Source organism: Musa acuminata, chromosome BXJ2-8 (genome assembly GCF_036884655.1).
Source record: "Musa acuminata AAA Group cultivar baxijiao chromosome BXJ2-8, Cavendish_Baxijiao_AAA, whole genome shotgun sequence".
NCBI classification, from domain to species: Eukaryota; Viridiplantae; Streptophyta; class Magnoliopsida; order Zingiberales; family Musaceae; genus Musa; species Musa acuminata.
In genome coordinates this window covers 42,066,732-42,085,925 of record NC_088345.1, presented here as the reverse complement: position 1 = coordinate 42,085,925, position 19,194 = coordinate 42,066,732, and the positions used below count along the sequence as shown (strand labels likewise).

Genomic DNA, 19,194 nt, shown 5'->3' with positions numbered 1-19,194 from the left:
GTTCGAGAAAGTCCCGATGGTTTCGGCGCGCGCTTGCCGTGTCCGATACGCGGTCGGCCTCGTGGGCATCGGAGAGATCCAACAATGGCGATTCCGAGGTCGTTCGAGAGTACAAAGGGGAGGGACGACGCACACATAACGAGTGCGATCATACCAGCACTAAAGCACCGGATCCCATCAGAACTCCGAAGTTAAGCGTGCTTGGGCGAGAGTAGTACTAGGATGGTTGACCCCTTGGGAAGTCCTCGTGTTGCACTCCTTTTTGCGACCAGAGCGGCCAAAAGACTTACGTAAAACCCTCTTTTAAGCTTTTCGATTTTCCCAGCATTATGGCCAATAATAAATATGTCATTAACATATAGCAGGAACATAATGAAATCATCATCTAAAAATTTCTTCATAAACATACAATGATCAGACATGGTTCTAGGATGGGTGACCCCCTGTTGCACTCGTTTTTGCGCCCCGAGCGGCCAATACCTCTCCCGTCGACCTCCGAGGCGATGGTTTTGGGCCTCGGAATTTGCCGTGACCTCTACGCAGTCAGTCTCGTGGGGCTCGGAGAGTGCTTTCCGGAATGGGGCCGCAATAGCGATTCCGAGTTCGTTCGAGAAAGTCCCGATGGTCTCGGCGCGCGCTTGCCGTGTCCGGTACGCGGTCGGCCTCGTGGGCATCGGAGAGATCCGACAATGGCGATTCCGAGATCGTTCGAGAGTACAAAGGCAAGGGACAACGCTCACAAAACGAGTGCGATCATACCAGCACTAAAGCACTGGATCCCTTCAGAACTCCGAAGTTAAGCGTGCTTGGGCGAGAGTAGTACTAGGATGGGTGACCCCTGGGAAGTCCTCGTGTTGCACTCCTTTTTGCGACCAGAGCGGCCAAAAGACTTACGTAAAACCCTCTTTTAAGCGTTTCAATTTTCCCAGCATTATGGCCAATAATAAATATGTCATTAACATATAGCAGGAACATAATGAAATCATCATCTAAAATTTTTTTCATAAACATACAATGATCAGACATGGTTCTAGGATGGGTGACCCCCTGTTGCACTCGTTTTTGCGCCCCGAGCGGCCAAAACCTCTCCCGTCGACCTCCGAGGTGATGGTTTTGGGCCTCGGAATTTGCCGTGACCGCTACGCAGTCAGACTCGTGGGGCTCGGAGAGAGCTTTCCGGAATTGGGCCGCAACAGCGATTCCGAGTTCGTTCGAGAAAGTCCCGATGGTTTCGGCGCACGCTTGCCGTGTCCGGTACGCGGTCGGCCTCGTGGGCCTCGGAGAGATCCGACAATTGCGATTCCGAGATCGTTCGAGAGTACAAAGGTGAGGGACGACGCACACATAACGAGTGCGATCAAACCAGCACTAAAGCACCTGATCCCTTCAGAACTCCGAAGTTAAGCGTGCTTGGGCGAGAGTAGTACTAGGATGGTTGACACCTTGGGAAGTCCTCGTGTTGCACTCCTTTTTGCGCCCCGAGCAGCCAAAAGACTTACGTAAAACCCTCTTTTAAGCTTTTCAATTTTTCCAGCATTATGGCCAACAATAAATATTTCATTAACATATAGCAGGAGAATAATGAAATCATCATTTAAAAATTTCTTCATAAACATACAATGATCAGACATGGTTCTAGGATGGGTGACCCCCTGTTGCACTCGTTTTTGCGCCCCGAGCGGCCAAAACCTCTCCCGTCGACCTCCGAGGTGATGGTTTTGGGCCTCGGAATTTGCCGTGACCGCTACGCAGTCAGTCTCGTGGGGCTCGGAGAGAGCTTTCCGGAATGGGGCCGCAATAGCGATTCCGAGTTCGTTCGAGAAAGTCCCGAAGGTTTCGGCGCGCGCTTGCCGTGTCCGGTACGCGGTCGGCCTCGTGGGCATCGGAGAGATCCGACAATGGCGATTCCGAGATCGTTCGAGAGTACAAAGGCGAGGGACGACGCACACAAAATGAGTGCGATCATACCAGCACTAAAGCACCGGATCCCATCAGAACTCCGAAGTTAAGCGTGCTTGGGCGAGAGTAGTACTAGGATGGGTGATCCCCTGGGAAGTCCTCGTGTTGCACTCCTTTTTGCGCCCCAAAAGACTTACTTAGAACCCTCTTTTAAGCTTTTCAATTTTTCCAGCATTATGGCCAACAATAAATATGTCATTAACATATAGCAGGAGAATAATGAAATCATCATCTAAAAATTTCGTCATAAACATACAGTGGTTCTAGGATGGGTGACCCCCTGTTGCACTCATTTTTGCGCCCCGAGCGGCCAAAACCTCTCCCGTCGGCCTCCGAGGCGATGGTTTTGGGCCTCGGAATTTGCCGTGACCGCTACGCAGTCAGTCTCGTGGGGCTCGGAGAGAGCTTTCCGGAATGGGGCCGCAATAGCGATTTCGAGTTCGTTCGAGAAAGTCCCGAAGGTTTCGACGCGCGCTTGCCGTGTCCGGTACGCGGTCGGCCTCGTGGGCATCGGAGAGATCCGACAATGGCGATTCCGAGATCGTTCGAGAGTACAAAGGCGAGGGACGACGCACACAAAACGAGTGCGATCATACCAGCACTAAAGCACCGGATCCCATCAGAACTCCGAAGTTAAGCGTGCTTAGGCGAGAGTAGTACTAGGATGGGTGACCCCCTGGGAAGTCCTCGTGTTGCACTCCTTTTTGCGCCCCAGAAGACTTACTTAGAACCCTCTTTAAAGCTTTTCAATTTTTCCAGCATTATTGCCAACAATAAATGTGTCATTAACATATAGCAGGAGAATAATGAAATCATCATCTAAAAATTTCTTCATAAACATACAGTGGTTCGAGAAAGTCCCGAAGGTTTCAGCGCGCGCTTGCCGTGTCCACGCGGTCGGCCTCGTGGGCATCGGAGAGATCCGACAATGGCGATTCCGAGATCGTTCGAGAGTACAAAGGCGAGGGACGACGCACACAAAACGAGTACTATCATACCAGCACTAAAGCACCGGATCTCATCAGAACTCCGAAGTTAAGCGTGCTTGGGCGAGAGTAGTACTAGGATGGGTGATCCCCTGGGAAGTCCTCGTGTTGCACTCCTTTTTGCGCCCCAAAAGACTTACTTGGAACCCTCTTTTAAGCTTTTCAATTTTTCCAGCATTATGGCCAACAATAAATATGTCATTAACATATAGCAGGAGAATAATGAAATCATCATCTAAAAATTTCTTCATAAACATACAGTGGTTCTAGGATGGGTGACCCCCTGTTGCACTCGTTTTTGCGCCCCGAGCGGCCAAAACCTCTCCCGTCGGCCAGCGAGGCGATGGTTTTGGGCCTCGGAATTTGCCGTGACCGCTACGCTGTCAGTCTCGTGGGGCTCGGAGAGAGCTTTCCGGAATGGGGCCGCAATAGCGATTCCGAGTTCGTTCGAGAAAGTCCCGAAGGTTTCGGCGCGCGCTTGCCGTGTCCGGTACGCGGTCGGCCTCGTGGGCATCGGAGAGATCCGACAATGGCGATTCCGAGATCGTTCGAGAGTACAAAGGCGAGGGACGACGCACACAAAACGAGTGCGATCATACCAGCACTAAAGCACCGGATCCCATCAGAACTCCGAAGTTAAGTGTGCTTAGGCGAGAGTAGTACTAGGATGGGTGACCCCTGGGAAGTCCTCGTGTTGCACTTCTTTTTGCGCCCCAGAAGACTTACTTAGAACCCTCTTTTAAGCTTTTCAATTTTTCCAGCATTATGGCCAACAATAAATGTGTCATTAACATATAGCAGGAGAATAATGAAATCATCATCTAAAAATTTCTTCATAAACATACAGTGGTTCGAGAAAGTCCCGAAGGTTTCGGCGCGCGCTTGCCGTGTCCGGTACGCGGTCGGCCTCGTGGGCATCGGAGAGATCCGACAATGGCGATTCCGAGATCGTTCGAGAGTACAAAGGCGAGGGACGACGCACACAAAACAAGTGCGATCATACCTGCACTAAAGCACCGGATCCCATCAGAACTCCAAAGTTAAGCCTGCTTGGGCGAGAGTAGTACTAGGATGGGTGACCCCCTGGGAAGTCCTCGTGTTGCACTCCTTTTTGCGCCCCAGAAGACTTACTTAGAACCCTCTTTTAAGCTTTTCAATTTTTCTAGCATTATGGCCAACAATAAATTTGTCATTAACATATAGCAGGAGAATAATGAAATCATCATCTAAAAATTTCTTCATAAACATACAGTGGTTCTAGGATGGGTGACCCCCTGTTGCACTCGTTTTTGCGCCCCGAGCGGCCAAAACCTCTCTCCCGTCGGCCTCCGAGGCGATGGTTTTGGGCCTCGGAATTTGCCGTGACCGCTACGCAGTCAGTCTCGTGGGGCTCGGAGAGAGCTTTCCGGAATGGGGCCGCAATAGCGATTCTGAGTTCGTTCGAGAAAGTCCCGAAGGTTTCGGCGCGCGCTTGCCGTGTCCGGTACGCGGTCGGCCTCGTGGGCATCGGAGAGATCCGACAATGGCGATTCCGAGATCGTTCGAGAGTACAAAGGCGAGGGACGACGCACACAAAACGAGTGCGATCATACCAGCACTAAAGCACCGGATCCCATCAGAACTCCGAAGTTAAGCGTGCTTGGGCGAGAGTAGTACTAGGATGGGTGACCACCTGGGAAGTCCTCGTGTTGCACTCCTTTTTGCGCCCCAGAAGACTTACTTAGAACCCTCTTTTAAGCTTTTCAATTTTTCCAGCATTATGGCCAACAATAAATATGTAATTAACATATAGCAGGAGAATAATGAAATCATCATCTAAAAATTTCTTCATAAACATACAGTGGTTCTAGGATGGGTGACCCCCTGTTGCACTCGTTTTTGCGCCCCGAGCGGCCAAAACCTCTCCCGTCGGCCTCCGAGGCGATGGTTTTGGGCTTCGGAATTTGCCGTGACCGCTACGCTGTCAGTCTCGTGGGGCTCGGAGAGAGCTTTCCGGAATGGGGCCGCAATAGCGATTCCGAGTTCGTTCGAGAAAGTCCCGAAGGTTTCGGCGCGCGCTTGCCGTGTCCGGTACGCGGTCGGCCTGTGGGCATCGGAGAGATCCGACAATGGCGATTCCGAGATCGTTCGAGAGTACAAAGGCGAGGGACGACGCACACAAAACGAGTGCGATCATACCAGCACTAAAGCACCGGATCCCATCAGAACTCCGAAGTTAAGCGTGCTTGGGCGAGAGTAGTACTAGGATGGGTGACCCCCTGGGAAGTCCTCGTGTTGCACTCCTTTTTGCGCCCCAGAAGACTTACTTAGAACCCTCTTTTAAGCTTTTCAATTTTTCCAGCATTATGGCCAACAATAAATATGTCATTAACATATAGCAGGAGAATAATGAAATCATCATCTAAAAATTTCTTCATAAACATACAGTGGTTCTAGGATGGGTGACCCCCTGTTGCACTCGTTTTTGCGCCCCGAGCGGCCAAAACCTCTCCCGTCGGCCTCCGAGGCGATGGTTTTGGGCCTCGAAATTTGCCGTGACCGCTACGCAGTCAGTCTCGTGGGGCTCGGAGAGAGCTTTCCGGAATGGGGCCGCAATAGCGATTCCGAGTTCGTTCGAGAAAGTCCCGAAGGTTTCAGCGCGCGCTTGCCGTGTCCGGTACGCGGTCGGCCTGTGGGCATCGGAGAGATCCGACAATGGCGATTCCGAGATCGTTCGAGAGTACAAAGGCGGGGGACGACGCACAAAAAACGAGTGCGATCATACCAGCACTAAAGCACCGGATCCCATCAGAACTCCGAAGTTAAGCGTGCTTGGGCGAGAGTAGTACTAGGATGGGTGACCCCCTGGGAAGTCCTCGTGTTGCACTCCTTCTTGCGCCCCAGAAGACTTACTTAGAACCCTCTTTTAAGCTTTTCAATTTTTCCAGCATTATGGCCAACAATAAATATGTCATTAACATATAGCAGGAGAATAATGAAATCATCATCTAAAAATTTCTTCATAAACATACAGTGGTTCTAGGATGGGTGACCCCCTGTTGCACTCGTTTTTGCGCCCCGAGCGGCCAAAACCTCTCTCCCGTCGGCCGCCGAGGCGATGGTTTTGGGCCTCGGAATTTGCCGTGACCGCTACGCAGTCAGTCTCGTGGGGCTCGGAGAGAGCTTTCCGGAATGGGGCCGCAATAGCGATTCCGAGTTCGTTCGAGAAAGTCCCGAAGGTTTCGGCGCGTGCTTGCCGTGTCCGGTACGCGGTCGGCCTCGTGGGCATCGTAGAGATCCGACAATGGCGATTCCGAGATCGTTCGAGAGTACAAAGGCGAGGGACGACGCACACAAAACGAGTGCGATCATACTAGCACTAAAGCACCGGATCCCATCAGAACTCCGAAGTTAAGTGTGCTTGGGCGAGAGTAGTACTAGGATGGGTGACCCCCTGGGAAGTCCTCGTGTTGCACTCCTTTTTGCGCCCCAGAAGTCTTACTTAGAACCCTCTTTTAAGCTTTTCAATTTTTCCAGCATTATGGCCAACAATAAATATGTCATTAACATATAGCAGGAGAATAATGAAATCATCATCTAAAAATTTCTTCATAAACATACAGTGGTTCTAGGATGGGTGACCCCCTGTTGCACTCGTTTTTGCGCCCCGAGCGGCCAAAACCTCTCTCCCGTCGGCCTCCGAGGCGATGGTTTTGGGCCTCGGAATTTGCCGTGACCGCTACGCAGTCAGTCTCGTGGGGCTCGGAGAGAGCTTTCCGGAATGGGGCCGCAATAGCGATTCCGAGTTCGTTCGAGAAAGTCCCGAAGGTTTCGGCGCGTGCTTGCCGTGTCCGGTACGCGGTCGGCCTCGTGGGCATCGGAGAGATCCGACAATGGCGATTCCGAGATCGTTCGAGAGTACAAAGGCGAGGGACGACGCACACAAAACGAGTGCGATCATACTAGCACTAAAGCACCGGATCCCATCAGAACTCCGAAGTTAAGCGTGCTTGGGCGAGAGTAGTACTAGGATGGGTGACCCCCTGGGAAGTCCTCGTGTTGCACTCCTTTTTGCGCCCCAGAAGTCTTACTTAGAACCCTCTTTTAAGCTTTTCAATTTTTCCAGCATTATGGCCAACAATAAATATGTCATTAACATATAGCAGGAGAATAATGAAATCATCATCTAAAAATTTCTTCATAAACATACAGTGGTTCTAGGATGGGTGACCCCCTGTTGCACTCGTTTTTGCGCCCCGAGCGGCCAAAACCTCTCTCCCGTCGGCCTCCGAGGCGATGGTTTTGGGCCTCGGAATTTGCCGTGACCGCTACGCAGTCAGTCTCGTGGGGCTCGGAGAGAGCTTTCCGGAATGGGGCCGCAATAGCGATTCCGAGTTCGTTCGAGAAAGTCCCGAAGGTTTCGGCGCGTGCTTGCCGTGTCCGGTACGCGGTCGGCCTCGTGGGCATCGGAGAGATCCGACAATGGCGATTCCGAGATCGTTCGAGAGTACAAAGGCGAGGGACGACGCACACAAAACGAGTGCGATCATACTAGCACTAAAGCACCGGATCCCATCAGAACTCCGAAGTTAAGCGTGCTTGGGCGAGAGTAGTACTAGGATGGGTGACCCCCTGGGAAGTCCTCGTGTTGCACTCCTTTTTGCGCCCCAGAAGACTTACTTAGAACCCTCTTTTAAGCTTTTCAATTTTTCCAGCATTATGGCCAACAATAAATATGTCATTAACATATAGCAGGAGAATAATGAAATCATCATCTAAAAATTTCTTCATAAACATACAGTGGTTCTAGGATGGGTGACCCCCTGTTGCACTCGTTTTTGCGCCCCGAGCGGCCAAAACCTCTCTCCCGTCGGCCTCCGAGGCGATGGTTTTGGGCCTCGGAATTTGCCGTGACCGCTACGCAGTCAGTCTCGTGGGGCTCGGAGAGAGCTTTCCGGAATGGGGCCGCAATAGCGATTCCGAGTTCGTTCGAGAAAGTCCCGAAGGTTTCGGCGCGTGCTTGCCGTGTCCGGTACGCGGTCGGCCTCGTGGGCATCGGAGAGATCCGACAATGGCGATTCCGAGATCGTTCGAGAGTACAAAGGCGAGGGACGACGCACACAAAACGAGTGCGATCATACTAGCACAAAAGCACCGGATCCCATCAGAACTCCGAAGTTAAGCGTGCTTGGGCGAGAGTAGTACTAGGATGGGTGACCCCCTGGGAAGTCCTCGTGTTGCACTCCTTTTTACGCCCCAGAAGACTTACTTAGAACCCTCTTTTAAGCTTTTCAATTTTTCCAGCATTATGGCCAACAATAAATATGTCATTAACATATAGCAGGAGAATAATGAAATCATCATCTAAAAATTTCTTCATAAACATACAGTGGTTCTAGGATGGGTGACCCCCTGTTGCACTCGTTTTTGCGCCCCGAGCGGCCAAAACCTCTCTCCCGTCGGCCTCCGAGGCGATGGTTTTGGGCCTCGAAATTTGCCGTGACCGCTACGCAGTCAGTCTCGTGGGGCTCGGAGAGAGCTTTCCGGAATGGGGCCGCAATAGCGATTCCGAGTTCGTTCGAGAAAGTCCCAAAGGTTTCGGCGCGCGCTTGCCGTGTCCGGTACGCGGTCGGCCTCGTGGGCATCGGAGAGATCCGACAATGGCGATTCCGAGATCGTTCGAGAGTACAAAGGCGAGGGACGACGCACACAAAACGAGTGCGATCATACTAGCACTAAAGCACCGGATCCCATCAGAACTCCGAAGTTAAGCGTGCTTGGGCGAGAGTAGTACTAGGATGGGTGACCCCCTGGGAAGTCCTCGTGTTGCACTGCTTTTTGCGCCCCAGAAGTCTTACTTAGAACCCTCTTTTAAGCTTTTCAATTTTTCCAGCATTATGGCCAACAATAAATATGTCATTAACATATAGCAGGAGAATAATGAAATCATCATCTAAAAATTTCTTCATAAACATACAGTGGTTCTAGGATGGGTGACCCCCTGTTGCACTCGTTTTTGCGCCCCGAGCGGCCAAAACCTCTCTCCCGTCGGCCTCCGAGGCGATGGTTTTGGGCCTCGGAATTTGCCGTGACCGCTACGCAGTCAGTCTCGTGGGGCTCGGAGAGAGCTTTCCGGAATGGGGCCGCAATAGCGATTCCGAGTTCGTTCGAGAAAGTCCCGAAGGTTTCGGCGCGTGCTTGCCGTGTCCGGTACGCGGTCGGCCTCGTGGGCATCGGAGAGATCCGACAATGGCGATTCCGAGATCGTTCGAGAGTACAAAGGCGAGGGACGACGCACACAAAACGAGTGCGATCATACTAGCACTAAAGCACCGGATCCCATCAGAACTCCGAAGTTAAGCGTGCTTGGGCGAGAGTAGTACTAGGATGGGTGACCCCCTGGGAAGTCCTCGTGTTGCACTCCTTTTTACGCCCCAGAAGACTTACTTAGAACCCTCTTTTAAGCTTTTCAATTTTTCCAGCATTATGGCCAACAATAAATATGTCATTAACATATAGCAGGAGAATAATGAAATCATCATCTAAAAATTTCTTCATAAACATACAGTGGTTCTAGGATGGGTGACCCCCTGTTGCACTCGTTTTTGCGCCCCGAGCGGCCAAAACCTCTCCCGTCGGCCTCCGAGGCGATGGTTTTGGGCCTCGAAATTTACCGTGACCGCTACGCAGTCAGTCTCGTGGGGCTCGGAGAGAGCTTTCCGGAATGGGGCCGCAATAGCGATTCCGAGTTCGTTCGAGAAAGTCCCAAAGGTTTCGGCGCGCGCTTGCCGTGTCCGGTACGCGGTCGGCCTCGTGGGCATCGGAGAGATCCGACAATGGCGATTCCGAGATCGTTCGAGAGTACAAAGGCGAGGGACGACGCACACAAAACGAGTGCGATCATTCCAGCACTAAAGCACCGGATCCCATCAGAACTCCGAAGTTAAGCGTGCTTGGGCGAGAGTAGTACTAGGATGGGTGACCCCCTGGGAAGTCCTCGTGTTGCACTCCTTTTTACGCCCCAGAAGACTTACTTAGAACCCTCTTTTAAGCTTTTCAATTTTTCCAGCATTATGGCCAACAATAAATATGTCATTAACATATAGCAGGAGAATAATGAAATCATCATCTAAAAATTTCTTCATAAACATACAGTGGTTCTAGGATGGGTGACCCCCTGTTGCACTCGTTTTTGCGCCCCGAGCGGCCAAAACCTCTCCCGTCGGCCTCCGAGGCGATGGTTTTGGGCCTCGGAATTTGCCGTGACCGCTACGCAGTCAGTCTCGTGGGGCTCGGAGAGAGCTTTCCGGAATGGGGCCGCAATAGCGATTCCGAGTTCGTTCGAGAAAGTCCCGAAGGTTTCGGCGCGCGCTTGCCGTGTCCGGTACGCGGTCGGCCTGTGGGCATCGGAGAGATCCGACAATGGCGATTCCGAGATCGTTCGAGAGTACAAAGGCGGGGGACGACGCACACAAAACGAGTGCGATCATACCAGCACTAAAGCACCGGATCCCATCAGAACTCCGAAGTTAAGCGTGCTTGGGCGAGAGTAGTACTAGGATGGGTGACCCCCTGGGAAGTCCTCGTGTTGCACTCCTTTTTGCGCCCCAGAAGACTTACTTAGAACCCTCTTTTAAGCTTTTCAATTTTTCCAGCATTATGGCCAACAATAAATATGTCATTAACATATAGCAGGAGAATAATGAAATCATCATCTAAAAATTTCTTCATAAACATACAGTGGTTCTAGGATGGGTGACCCCCTGTTGCACTCGTTTTTGCGCCCCGAGCGGCCAAAACCTCTCTCCCGTCGGCCTCCGAGGCGATGGTTTTGGGCCTCGGAATTTGCCGTGACCGCTACGCAGTCAGTCTCGTGGGGCTCGGAGAGAGCTTTCCGGAATGGGGCCGCAATAGCGATTCCGAGTTCGTTCGAGAAAGTCCCGAAGGTTTCGGCGCGTGCTTGCCGTGTCCGGTACGCGGTCGGCCTCGTGGGCATCGGAGAGATCCGACAATGGCGATTCCGAGATCGTTCGAGAGTACAAAGGCGAGGGACGACGCACACAAAACGAGTGCGATCATACTAGCACTAAAGCACCGGATCCCATCAGAACTCCGAAGTTAAGCGTGCTTGGGCGAGAGTAGTACTAGGATGGGTGACCCCCTGGGAAGTCCTCGTGTTGCACTCCTTTTTGCGCCCCAGAAGACTTACTTAGAACCCTCTTTTAAGCTTTTCAATTTTTCCAGCATTATGGCCAACAATAAATATGTCATTAACATATAGCAGGAGAATAATGAAATCATCATCTAAAAATTTCTTCATAAACATACAGTGGTTCTAGGATGGGTGACCCCCTGTTGCACTCGTTTTTGCGCCCCGAGCGGCCAAAACCTCTCTCCCGTCGGCCTCCGAGGCGATGGTTTTGGGCCTCGGAATTTGCCGTGACCGCTACGCAGTCAGTCTCGTGGGGCTCGGAGAGAGCTTTCCGGAATGGGGCCGCAATAGCGATTCCGAGTTCGTTCGAGAAAGTCCCAAAGGTTTCGGCGCGCGCTTGCCGTGTCCGGTACGCGGTCGGCCTCGTGGGCATCGGAGAGATCCGACAATGGCGATTCCGAGATCGTTCGAGAGTACAAAGGCGAGGGACGACGCACACAAAACGAGTGCGATCATACCAGCACTAAAGCACCGGATCCCATCAGAACTCCGAAGTTAAGCGTGCTTGGGCGAGAGTAGTACTAGGATGGGTGACCCCCTGGGAAGTCCTCGTGTTGCACTCCTTTTTGCGCCCCAGAAGACTTACTTAGAACCCTCTTTTAAGCTTTTCAATTTTTCCAGCATTATGGCCAACAATAAATATGTCATTAACATATAGCAGGAGAATAATGAAATCATCATCTAAAAATTTCTTCATAAACATACAGTGGTTCTAGGATGGGTGACCCCCTGTTGCACTCGTTTTTGCGCCCCGAGCGGCCAAAACCTCTCTCCCGTCGGCCTCCGAGGCGATGGTTTTGGGCCTCGGAATTTGCCGTGACCGCTACGCAGTCAGTCTCGTGGGGCTCGGAGAGAGCTTTCCGGAATGGGGCCGCAATAGCGATTCCGAGTTCGTTCGAGAAAGTCCCGAAGGTTTCGGCGCGTGCTTGCCGTGTCCGGTACGCGGTCGGCCTCGTGGGCATCGGAGAGATCCGACAATGGCGATTCCGAGATCGTTCGAGAGTACAAAGGCGAGGGACGACGCACACAAAACGAGTGCGATCATACTAGCACTAAAGCACCGGATCCCATCAGAACTCCGAAGTTAAGCGTGCTTGGGCGAGAGTAGTACTAGGATGGGTGACCCCCTGGGAAGTCCTCGTGTTGCACTCCTTTTTGCGCCCCAGAAGACTTACTTAGAACCCTCTTTTAAGCTTTTCAATTTTTCCAGCATTATGGCCAACAATAAATATGTCATTAACATATAGCAGGAGAATAATGAAATCATCATCTAAAAATTTCTTCATAAACATACAGTGGTTCTAGGATGGGTGACCCCCTGTTGCACTCGTTTTTGCGCCCCGAGCGGCCAAAACATCTCTCCCGTCGGCCTCCGAGGCGATGGTTTTGGGCCTCGGAATTTGCCGTGACCGCTACGCAGTCAGTCTCGTGGGGCTCGGAGAGAGCTTTCCGGAATGGGGCCGCAATAGCGATTCCGAGTTCGTTCGAGAAAGTCCCGAAGGTTTCGGCGCGTGCTTGCCGTGTCCGGTACGCGGTCGGCCTCGTGGGCATCGGAGAGATCCGACAATGGCGATTCCGAGATCGTTCGAGAGTACAAAGGCGAGGGACGACGCACACAAAACGAGTGCGATCATACTAGCACTAAAGCACCGGATCCCATCAGAACTCCGAAGTTAAGCGTGCTTGGGCGAGAGTAGTACTAGGATGGGTGACCCCCTGGGAAGTCCTCGTGTTGCACTCCTTTTTGCGCCCCAGAAGACTTACTTAGAACCCTCTTTTAAGCTTTTCAATTTTTCCAGCATTATGGCCAACAATAAATATGTCATTAACATATAGCAGGAGAATAATGAAATCATCATCTAAAAATTTCTTCATAAACATACAGTGGTTCTAGGATGGGTGACCCCCTGTTGCACTCGTTTTTGCGCCCCGAGCGGCCAAAACCTCTCTCCCGTCGGCCTCCGAGGCGATGGTTTTGGGCCTCGGAATTTGCCGTGACCGCTACGCAGTCAGTCTCGTGGGGCTCGGAGAGAGCTTTCCGGAATGGGGCCGCAATAGCGATTCCGAGTTCGTTCGAGAAAGTCCCGAAGGTTTCGGCGCGTGCTTGCCGTGTCCGGTACGCGGTCGGCCTCGTGGGCATCGGAGAGATCCGACAATGGCGATTCCGAGATCGTTCGAGAGTACAAAGGCGAGGGACGACGCACACAAAACGAGTGCGATCATACTAGCACTAAAGCACCGGATCCCATCAGAACTCCGAAGTTAAGCGTGCTTGGGCGAGAGTAGTACTAGGATGGGTGACCCCCTGGGAAGTCCTCGTGTTGCACTCCTTTTTGCGCCCCAGAAGACTTACTTAGAACCCTCTTTTAAGCTTTTCAATTTTTCCAGCATTATGGCCAACAATAAATATGTCATTAACATATAGCAGGAGAATAATGAAATCATCATCTAAAAATTTCTTCATAAACATACAGTGGTTCTAGGATGGGTGACCCCCTGTTGCACTCGTTTTTGCGCCCCGAGCGGCCAAAACCTCTCCCGTCGGCCTCCGAGGCGATTGTTTTGGGCCTCGGAATTTGCCGTGACCGCTACGCAGTCAGTCTTGTGGGGCTCGGAGAGAGCTTTCCGGAATAGGGCCGCAATAGAGATTCCGAGTTCGTTCGAGAAAGTCCCGAAGGTTTCGGCGCGCGCTTGCCGTGTCCGGTACGCGGTCGGCCTCGTGGGCATCGGAGAGATCCGACAATGGCGATTCCGAGATCGTTCGAGAGTACAAAGGCGAGGGACGACGCACACAAAACGAGTGCGATCATTCCAGCACTAAAGCACCGGATCCCATCAGAACTCCGAAGTTAAGCGTGCTTGGGCGAGAGTAGTACTAGGATGGGTGACCCCCTGGGAAGTCCTCGTGTTGCACTCCTTTTTACGCCCCAGAAGACTTACTTAGAACCCTCTTTTAAGCTTTTCAATTTTTCCAGCATTATGGCCAACAATAAATATGTCATTAACATATAGCAGGAGAATAATGAAATCATCATCTAAAAATTTCTTCATAAACATACAGTGGTTCTAGGATGGGTGACCCCCTGTTGCACTCGTTTTTGCGCCCCGAGCGGCCAAAACCTCTCCCGTCGGCCTCCGAGGCGATGGTTTTGGGCCTCGGAATTTGCCGTGACCGCTACGCAGTCAGTCTCGTGGGGCTCGGAGAGAGCTTTCCGGAATGGGGCCGCAATAGCGATTCCGAGTTCGTTCGAGAAAGTCCCGAAGGTTTCGGCGCGTGCTTGCCGTGTCCGGTACGCGGTCGGCCTCGTGGGCATCGGAGAGATCCGACAATGGCGATTCCGAGATCGTTCGAGAGTACAAAGGCGAGGGACGACGCACACAAAACGAGTGCGATCATACTAGCACTAAAGCACCGGATCCCATCAGAACTCCGAAGTTAAGCGTGCTTGGGCGAGAGTAGTACTAGGATGGGTGACCCCCTGGGAAGTCCTCGTGTTGCACTCCTTTTTGCGCCCCAGAAGACTTACTTAGAACCCTCTTTTAAGCTTTTCAATTTTTCCAGCATTATGGCCAACAATAAATATGTCATTAACATATAGCAGGAGAATAATGAAATCATCATCTAAAAATTTCTTCATAAACATACAGTGGTTCTAGGATGGGTGACCCCCTGTTGCACTCGTTTTTGCGCCCCGAGCGGCCAAAACCTCTCCCGTCGGCCTCCGAGGCGATTGTTTTGGGCCTCGGAATTTGCCGTGACCGCTACGCAGTCAGTCTTGTGGGGCTCGGAGAGAGCTTTCCGGAATAGGGCCGCAATAGAGATTCCGAGTTCGTTCGAGAAAGTCCCGAAGGTTTCGGCGCGCGCTTGCCGTGTCCGGTACGCGGTCGGCCTCGTGGGCATCGGAGAGATCCGACAATGGCGATTCCGAGATCGTTCGAGAGTACTAAGGCGAGGGACGACGCACACAAAACGAGTGCGATCATTCCAGCACTAAAGCACCGGATCCCATCAGAACTCCGAAGTTAAGCGTGCTTGGGCGAGAGTAGTACTAGGATGGGTGACCCCCTGGGAAGTCCTCGTGTTGCACTCCTTTTTACGCCCCAGAAGACTTACTTAGAACCCTCTTTTAAGCTTTTCAATTTTTCCAGCATTATGGCCAACAATAAATATGTCATTAACATATAGCAGGAGAATAATGAAATCATCATCTAAAAATTTCTTCATAAACATACAGTGGTTCTAGGATGGGTGACCCCCTGTTGCACTCGTTTTTGCGCCCCGAGCGGCCAAAACCTCTCCCGTCGGCCTCCGAGGCGATGGTTTTGGGCCTCGGAATTTGCCGTGACCGCTACGCAGTCAGTCTCGTGGGGCTCGGAGAGAGCTTTCCGGAATGGGGCCGCAATAGCGATTCCGAGTTCGTTCGAGAAAGTCCCGAAGGTTTCGGCGCGCGCTTGCCGTGTCCGGTACGCGGTCGGCCTGTGGGCATCGGAGAGATCCGACAATGGCGATTCCGAGATCGTTCGAGAGTACAAAGGCGGGGGACGACGCACACAAAACGAGTGCGATCATACCAGCACTAAAGCACCGGATCCCATCAGAACTCCGAAGTTAAGCGTGCTTGGGCGAGAGTAGTACTAGGATGGGTGACCCCCTGGGAAGTCCTCGTGTTGCACTCCTTTTTGCGCCCCAGAAGACTTACTTAGAACCCTCTTTTAAGCTTTTCAATTTTTCCAGCATTATGGCCAACAATAAATATGTCATTAACATATAGCAGGAGAATAATGAAATCATCATCTAAAAATTTCTTCATAAACATACAGTGGTTCTAGGATGGGTGACCCCCTGTTGCACTCGTTTTTGCGCCCCGAGCGGCCAAAACCTCTCTCCCGTCGGCCTCCGAGGCGATGGTTTTGGGCCTCGGAATTTGCCGTGACCGCTACGCAGTCAGTCTCGTGGGGCTCGGAGAGAGCTTTCCGGAATGGGGCCGCAATAGCGATTCCGAGTTCGTTCGAGAAAGTCCCGAAGGTTTCGGCGCGTGCTTGCCGTGTCCGGTACGCGGTCGGCCTCGTGGGCATCGGAGAGATCCGACAATGGCGATTCCGAGATCGTTCGAGAGTACAAAGGCGAGGGACGACGCACACAAAACGAGTGCGATCATACTAGCACTAAAGCACCGGATCCCATCAGAACTCCGAAGTTAAGCGTGCTTGGGCGAGAGTAGTACTAGGATGGGTGACCCCCTGGGAAGTCCTCGTGTTGCACTCCTTTTTGCGCCCCAGAAGACTTACTTAGAACCCTCTTTTAAGCTTTTCAATTTTTCCAGCATTATGGCCAACAATAAATATGTCATTAACATATAGCAGGAGAATAATGAAATCATCATCTAAAAATTTCTTCATAAACATACAGTGGTTCTAGGATGGGTGACCCCCTGTTGCACTCGTTTTTGCGCCCCGAGCGGCCAAAACCTCTCTCCCGTCGGCCTCCGAGGCGATGGTTTTGGGCCTCGGAATTTGCCGTGACCGCTACGCAGTCAGTCTCGTGGGGCTCGGAGAGAGCTTTCCGGAATGGGGCCGCAATAGCGATTCCGAGTTCGTTCGAGAAAGTCCCGAAGGTTTCGGCGCGTGCTTGCCGTGTCCGGTACGCGGTCGGCCTCGTGGGCATCGGAGAGATCCGACAATGGCGATTCCGAGATCGTTCGACAGTACAAAGGCGAGGGACGACGCACACAAAACGAGTGCGATCATACCAGCACTAAAGCACCGGATCCCATCAGAACTCCGAAGTTAAGCGTGCTTGGGCGAGAGTAGTACTAGGATGGGTGACCCCCTGGGAAGTCCTCGTGTTGCACTCCTTTTTGCGCCCCAGAAGACTTACTTAGAACCCTCTTTTAAGCTTTTCAATTTTTCCAGCATTATGGCCAACAATAAATATGTCATTAACATATAGCAGGAGAATAATGAAATCATCATCTAAAAATTTCTTCATAAACATACAGTGGTTCTAGGATGGGTGACCCCCTGTTGCACTCGTTTTTGCGCCCCGAGCGGCCAAAACCTCTCTCCCGTCGGCCTCCGAGGCGATGGTTTTGGGCCTCGGAATTTGCCGTGACCGCTACGCAGTCAGTCTCGTGGGGCTCGGAGAGAGCTTTCCGGAATGGGGCCGCAATAGCGATTCCGAGTTCGTTCGAGAAAGTCCCGAAGGTTTCGGCGCGTGCTTGCCGTGTCCGGTACGCGGTCGGCCTCGTGGGCATCGGAGAGATCCGACAATGGCGATTCCGAGATCGTTCGAGAGTACAAAGGCGAGGGACGACGCACAAAAAACGAGTGCGATCATACTAGCACTAAAGCACCGGATCCCATCAGAACTCCGAAGTTAAGCGTGCTTGGGCGAGAGTAGTACTAGGATGGGTGACCCCCTGGGAAGTCCTCGTGTTGCACTCCTTTTTACGCCCCAGAAGACTTACTAAGAACCCTCTTTTAAGCTTTTCAATTTTTCCAGCATTATGGCCAACAATAAATATGTCATTAACATATAGCAGGAGAATAATGAAATCATCATCTAAAAATTTCTTCATAAACATACAGTGGTTCTAGGATGGGTGACCCCCTGTTGCACTCGTTTTTGCGCCCCGAGCGGCCAAAACCTCTCCCGTCGGCCTCCGAGGCGATGGTTTTGGGCCTCGAAATTTACCGTGACCGCTACGCAGTCAGTCTCGTGGGGCTCGGAGAGAGCTTTCCGGAATGGGGCCGCAATAGAGATTCCGAGTTCGTTCGAGAAAGTCCCAAAGGTTTCGGCGCGCGCTTGCCGTGTCCGGTACGCGGTCGGCCTCGTGGGCATCGGAGAGATCCGACAATGGCGATTCCGAGATCGTTCGAGAGTACAAAGGCGAGGGACGACGCACACAAAACGAGTGCGATCATTCCAGCACTAAAGCACCGGATCCCATCAGAACTCCGAAGTTAAGCGTGCTTGGGCGAGAGTAGTACTAGGATGGGTGACCCCCTGGGAAGTCCTCGTGTTGCACTGCTTTTTGCGCCCCAGAAGACTTACTTAGAACCCTCTATTAAGCTTTTCAATTTTTCCAGCATTATGGCCAACAATAAATATGTCATTAACATATAGCAGGAGAATAATGAAATCATCATCTAAAAATTTCTTCATAAACATACAGTGGTTCTAGGATGGGTGACCCCCTGTTGCACTCGTTTTTGCGCCCCGAGCGGCCAAAACCTCTCCCGTCGGCCTCCGAGGCGATGGTTTTGGGCCTCGGAATTTGCCGTGACCGCTACGCAGTCAGTCTCGTGGGGCTCGGAGAGAGCTTTCCGGAATGGGGCCGCAATAGCGATTCCGAGTTCGTTCGAGAAAGTCCCGAAGGTTTCGGCGCGCGCTTGCCGTGTCCGGTACGCGGTCGGCCTGTGGGCATCGGAGAGATCCGACAATGGCGATTCCGAGATCGTTCGAGAGTACAAAGGCGGGGGACGACGCACAAAAAACGAGTGCGATCATACCAGCACTAAAGCACCGGATCCCATCAGAACTCCGAAGTTAAGCGTGCTTGGGCGAGAGTAGTACTAGGATGGGTGACCCCCTGGGAAGTCCTCGTGTTGCACTCCTTTTTGCGCCCCAGAAGACTTACTTAGAACCCTCTTTTAAGCTTTTCAATTTTTCCAGCATTATGGCCAACAATAAATATGTCATTAACATATAGCAGGAGAATAATGAAATCATCATCTAAAAATTTCTTCATAAACATACAGTGGTTCTAGGATGGGTGACCCCCTGTTGCACTCGTTTTTGCGCCCCGAGCGGCCAAAACCTCTCCCGTCGGCCTCCGAGGCGATGGTTTTGGGCCTCGGAATTTGCCGTGACGGCTACGCAGTTAGTCTCGTGGGGCTCGGAGAGAGCTTTCCGGAATGGGGCCGCAATAGCGATTCCGAGTTCGTTCGAGAAAGTCCCGAAGGTTTCGGCGCGCGCTTGCCGTGTCCGGTACGCGGTCGGCCTCGTGGGCATCGGAGAGATCCGACAATGGCGATTCCGAGATCGTTCGAGAGTAC

At 52.0% G+C, this 19,194-nt stretch overlaps 33 non-coding genes across 33 annotated transcripts; all 33 read left to right on the top strand.

Moving 5' to 3' along the window:
* Positions 1-140: 140 nt before the first annotated feature.
* LOC135621787 (5S ribosomal RNA) lies at positions 141-259 on the top strand. Its single transcript, XR_010490945.1, has one exon. It is a non-coding gene; the product is annotated as a 5S ribosomal RNA (ribosomal RNA).
* Positions 260-745: 486 nt separating this feature from the next.
* Positions 746-863, top strand: LOC135620775 (5S ribosomal RNA). Its single transcript, XR_010490009.1, has one exon. It is a non-coding gene; the product is annotated as a 5S ribosomal RNA (ribosomal RNA).
* Positions 864-1,349: 486 nt separating this feature from the next.
* Positions 1,350-1,468, top strand: LOC135621140 (5S ribosomal RNA). The gene has a single exon (XR_010490366.1). It is a non-coding gene; the product is annotated as a 5S ribosomal RNA (ribosomal RNA).
* A 486-nt stretch (positions 1,469-1,954) lies between these two features.
* Positions 1,955-2,073, top strand: LOC135621709 (5S ribosomal RNA). The gene has a single exon (XR_010490871.1). It is a non-coding gene; the product is annotated as a 5S ribosomal RNA (ribosomal RNA).
* A 468-nt stretch (positions 2,074-2,541) lies between these two features.
* LOC135620497 (5S ribosomal RNA) lies at positions 2,542-2,660 on the top strand. Its single transcript, XR_010489740.1, has one exon. It is a non-coding gene; the product is annotated as a 5S ribosomal RNA (ribosomal RNA).
* A 283-nt stretch (positions 2,661-2,943) lies between these two features.
* LOC135620900 (5S ribosomal RNA) lies at positions 2,944-3,062 on the top strand. Its single transcript, XR_010490129.1, has one exon. It is a non-coding gene; the product is annotated as a 5S ribosomal RNA (ribosomal RNA).
* A 468-nt stretch (positions 3,063-3,530) lies between these two features.
* On the top strand, positions 3,531-3,648 carry LOC135620895 (5S ribosomal RNA). The gene has a single exon (XR_010490124.1). It is a non-coding gene; the product is annotated as a 5S ribosomal RNA (ribosomal RNA).
* Positions 3,649-3,934: 286 nt separating this feature from the next.
* Positions 3,935-4,053, top strand: LOC135620859 (5S ribosomal RNA). The gene has a single exon (XR_010490089.1). It is a non-coding gene; the product is annotated as a 5S ribosomal RNA (ribosomal RNA).
* Positions 4,054-4,523: 470 nt separating this feature from the next.
* LOC135620459 (5S ribosomal RNA) lies at positions 4,524-4,642 on the top strand. The gene has a single exon (XR_010489699.1). It is a non-coding gene; the product is annotated as a 5S ribosomal RNA (ribosomal RNA).
* A 467-nt stretch (positions 4,643-5,109) lies between these two features.
* Positions 5,110-5,228, top strand: LOC135621549 (5S ribosomal RNA). Its single transcript, XR_010490713.1, has one exon. It is a non-coding gene; the product is annotated as a 5S ribosomal RNA (ribosomal RNA).
* A 467-nt stretch (positions 5,229-5,695) lies between these two features.
* LOC135621548 (5S ribosomal RNA) lies at positions 5,696-5,814 on the top strand. Its single transcript, XR_010490712.1, has one exon. It is a non-coding gene; the product is annotated as a 5S ribosomal RNA (ribosomal RNA).
* Positions 5,815-6,284: 470 nt separating this feature from the next.
* LOC135620496 (5S ribosomal RNA) lies at positions 6,285-6,403 on the top strand. Its single transcript, XR_010489739.1, has one exon. It is a non-coding gene; the product is annotated as a 5S ribosomal RNA (ribosomal RNA).
* Positions 6,404-6,873: 470 nt separating this feature from the next.
* On the top strand, positions 6,874-6,992 carry LOC135621634 (5S ribosomal RNA). Its single transcript, XR_010490797.1, has one exon. It is a non-coding gene; the product is annotated as a 5S ribosomal RNA (ribosomal RNA).
* Positions 6,993-7,462: 470 nt separating this feature from the next.
* LOC135621633 (5S ribosomal RNA) lies at positions 7,463-7,581 on the top strand. The gene has a single exon (XR_010490796.1). It is a non-coding gene; the product is annotated as a 5S ribosomal RNA (ribosomal RNA).
* Positions 7,582-8,051: 470 nt separating this feature from the next.
* Positions 8,052-8,170, top strand: LOC135620481 (5S ribosomal RNA). The gene has a single exon (XR_010489724.1). It is a non-coding gene; the product is annotated as a 5S ribosomal RNA (ribosomal RNA).
* A 470-nt stretch (positions 8,171-8,640) lies between these two features.
* Positions 8,641-8,759, top strand: LOC135620587 (5S ribosomal RNA). The gene has a single exon (XR_010489829.1). It is a non-coding gene; the product is annotated as a 5S ribosomal RNA (ribosomal RNA).
* Positions 8,760-9,229: 470 nt separating this feature from the next.
* On the top strand, positions 9,230-9,348 carry LOC135621632 (5S ribosomal RNA). The gene has a single exon (XR_010490795.1). It is a non-coding gene; the product is annotated as a 5S ribosomal RNA (ribosomal RNA).
* A 468-nt stretch (positions 9,349-9,816) lies between these two features.
* Positions 9,817-9,935, top strand: LOC135621623 (5S ribosomal RNA). The gene has a single exon (XR_010490786.1). It is a non-coding gene; the product is annotated as a 5S ribosomal RNA (ribosomal RNA).
* Positions 9,936-10,402: 467 nt separating this feature from the next.
* On the top strand, positions 10,403-10,521 carry LOC135621547 (5S ribosomal RNA). The gene has a single exon (XR_010490711.1). It is a non-coding gene; the product is annotated as a 5S ribosomal RNA (ribosomal RNA).
* Positions 10,522-10,991: 470 nt separating this feature from the next.
* On the top strand, positions 10,992-11,110 carry LOC135621631 (5S ribosomal RNA). The gene has a single exon (XR_010490794.1). It is a non-coding gene; the product is annotated as a 5S ribosomal RNA (ribosomal RNA).
* A 470-nt stretch (positions 11,111-11,580) lies between these two features.
* Positions 11,581-11,699, top strand: LOC135621546 (5S ribosomal RNA). The gene has a single exon (XR_010490710.1). It is a non-coding gene; the product is annotated as a 5S ribosomal RNA (ribosomal RNA).
* Positions 11,700-12,169: 470 nt separating this feature from the next.
* LOC135621630 (5S ribosomal RNA) lies at positions 12,170-12,288 on the top strand. The gene has a single exon (XR_010490793.1). It is a non-coding gene; the product is annotated as a 5S ribosomal RNA (ribosomal RNA).
* Positions 12,289-12,758: 470 nt separating this feature from the next.
* LOC135621629 (5S ribosomal RNA) lies at positions 12,759-12,877 on the top strand. Its single transcript, XR_010490792.1, has one exon. It is a non-coding gene; the product is annotated as a 5S ribosomal RNA (ribosomal RNA).
* A 470-nt stretch (positions 12,878-13,347) lies between these two features.
* On the top strand, positions 13,348-13,466 carry LOC135621628 (5S ribosomal RNA). The gene has a single exon (XR_010490791.1). It is a non-coding gene; the product is annotated as a 5S ribosomal RNA (ribosomal RNA).
* A 468-nt stretch (positions 13,467-13,934) lies between these two features.
* On the top strand, positions 13,935-14,053 carry LOC135621622 (5S ribosomal RNA). Its single transcript, XR_010490785.1, has one exon. It is a non-coding gene; the product is annotated as a 5S ribosomal RNA (ribosomal RNA).
* Positions 14,054-14,521: 468 nt separating this feature from the next.
* LOC135621627 (5S ribosomal RNA) lies at positions 14,522-14,640 on the top strand. The gene has a single exon (XR_010490790.1). It is a non-coding gene; the product is annotated as a 5S ribosomal RNA (ribosomal RNA).
* Positions 14,641-15,108: 468 nt separating this feature from the next.
* LOC135621621 (5S ribosomal RNA) lies at positions 15,109-15,227 on the top strand. The gene has a single exon (XR_010490784.1). It is a non-coding gene; the product is annotated as a 5S ribosomal RNA (ribosomal RNA).
* Positions 15,228-15,694: 467 nt separating this feature from the next.
* On the top strand, positions 15,695-15,813 carry LOC135621545 (5S ribosomal RNA). The gene has a single exon (XR_010490709.1). It is a non-coding gene; the product is annotated as a 5S ribosomal RNA (ribosomal RNA).
* Positions 15,814-16,283: 470 nt separating this feature from the next.
* Positions 16,284-16,402, top strand: LOC135621626 (5S ribosomal RNA). The gene has a single exon (XR_010490789.1). It is a non-coding gene; the product is annotated as a 5S ribosomal RNA (ribosomal RNA).
* A 470-nt stretch (positions 16,403-16,872) lies between these two features.
* LOC135621543 (5S ribosomal RNA) lies at positions 16,873-16,991 on the top strand. The gene has a single exon (XR_010490707.1). It is a non-coding gene; the product is annotated as a 5S ribosomal RNA (ribosomal RNA).
* A 470-nt stretch (positions 16,992-17,461) lies between these two features.
* On the top strand, positions 17,462-17,580 carry LOC135621625 (5S ribosomal RNA). The gene has a single exon (XR_010490788.1). It is a non-coding gene; the product is annotated as a 5S ribosomal RNA (ribosomal RNA).
* Positions 17,581-18,048: 468 nt separating this feature from the next.
* LOC135620583 (5S ribosomal RNA) lies at positions 18,049-18,167 on the top strand. Its single transcript, XR_010489826.1, has one exon. It is a non-coding gene; the product is annotated as a 5S ribosomal RNA (ribosomal RNA).
* A 467-nt stretch (positions 18,168-18,634) lies between these two features.
* On the top strand, positions 18,635-18,753 carry LOC135621542 (5S ribosomal RNA). The gene has a single exon (XR_010490706.1). It is a non-coding gene; the product is annotated as a 5S ribosomal RNA (ribosomal RNA).
* Positions 18,754-19,194: the final 441 nt, after the last annotated feature.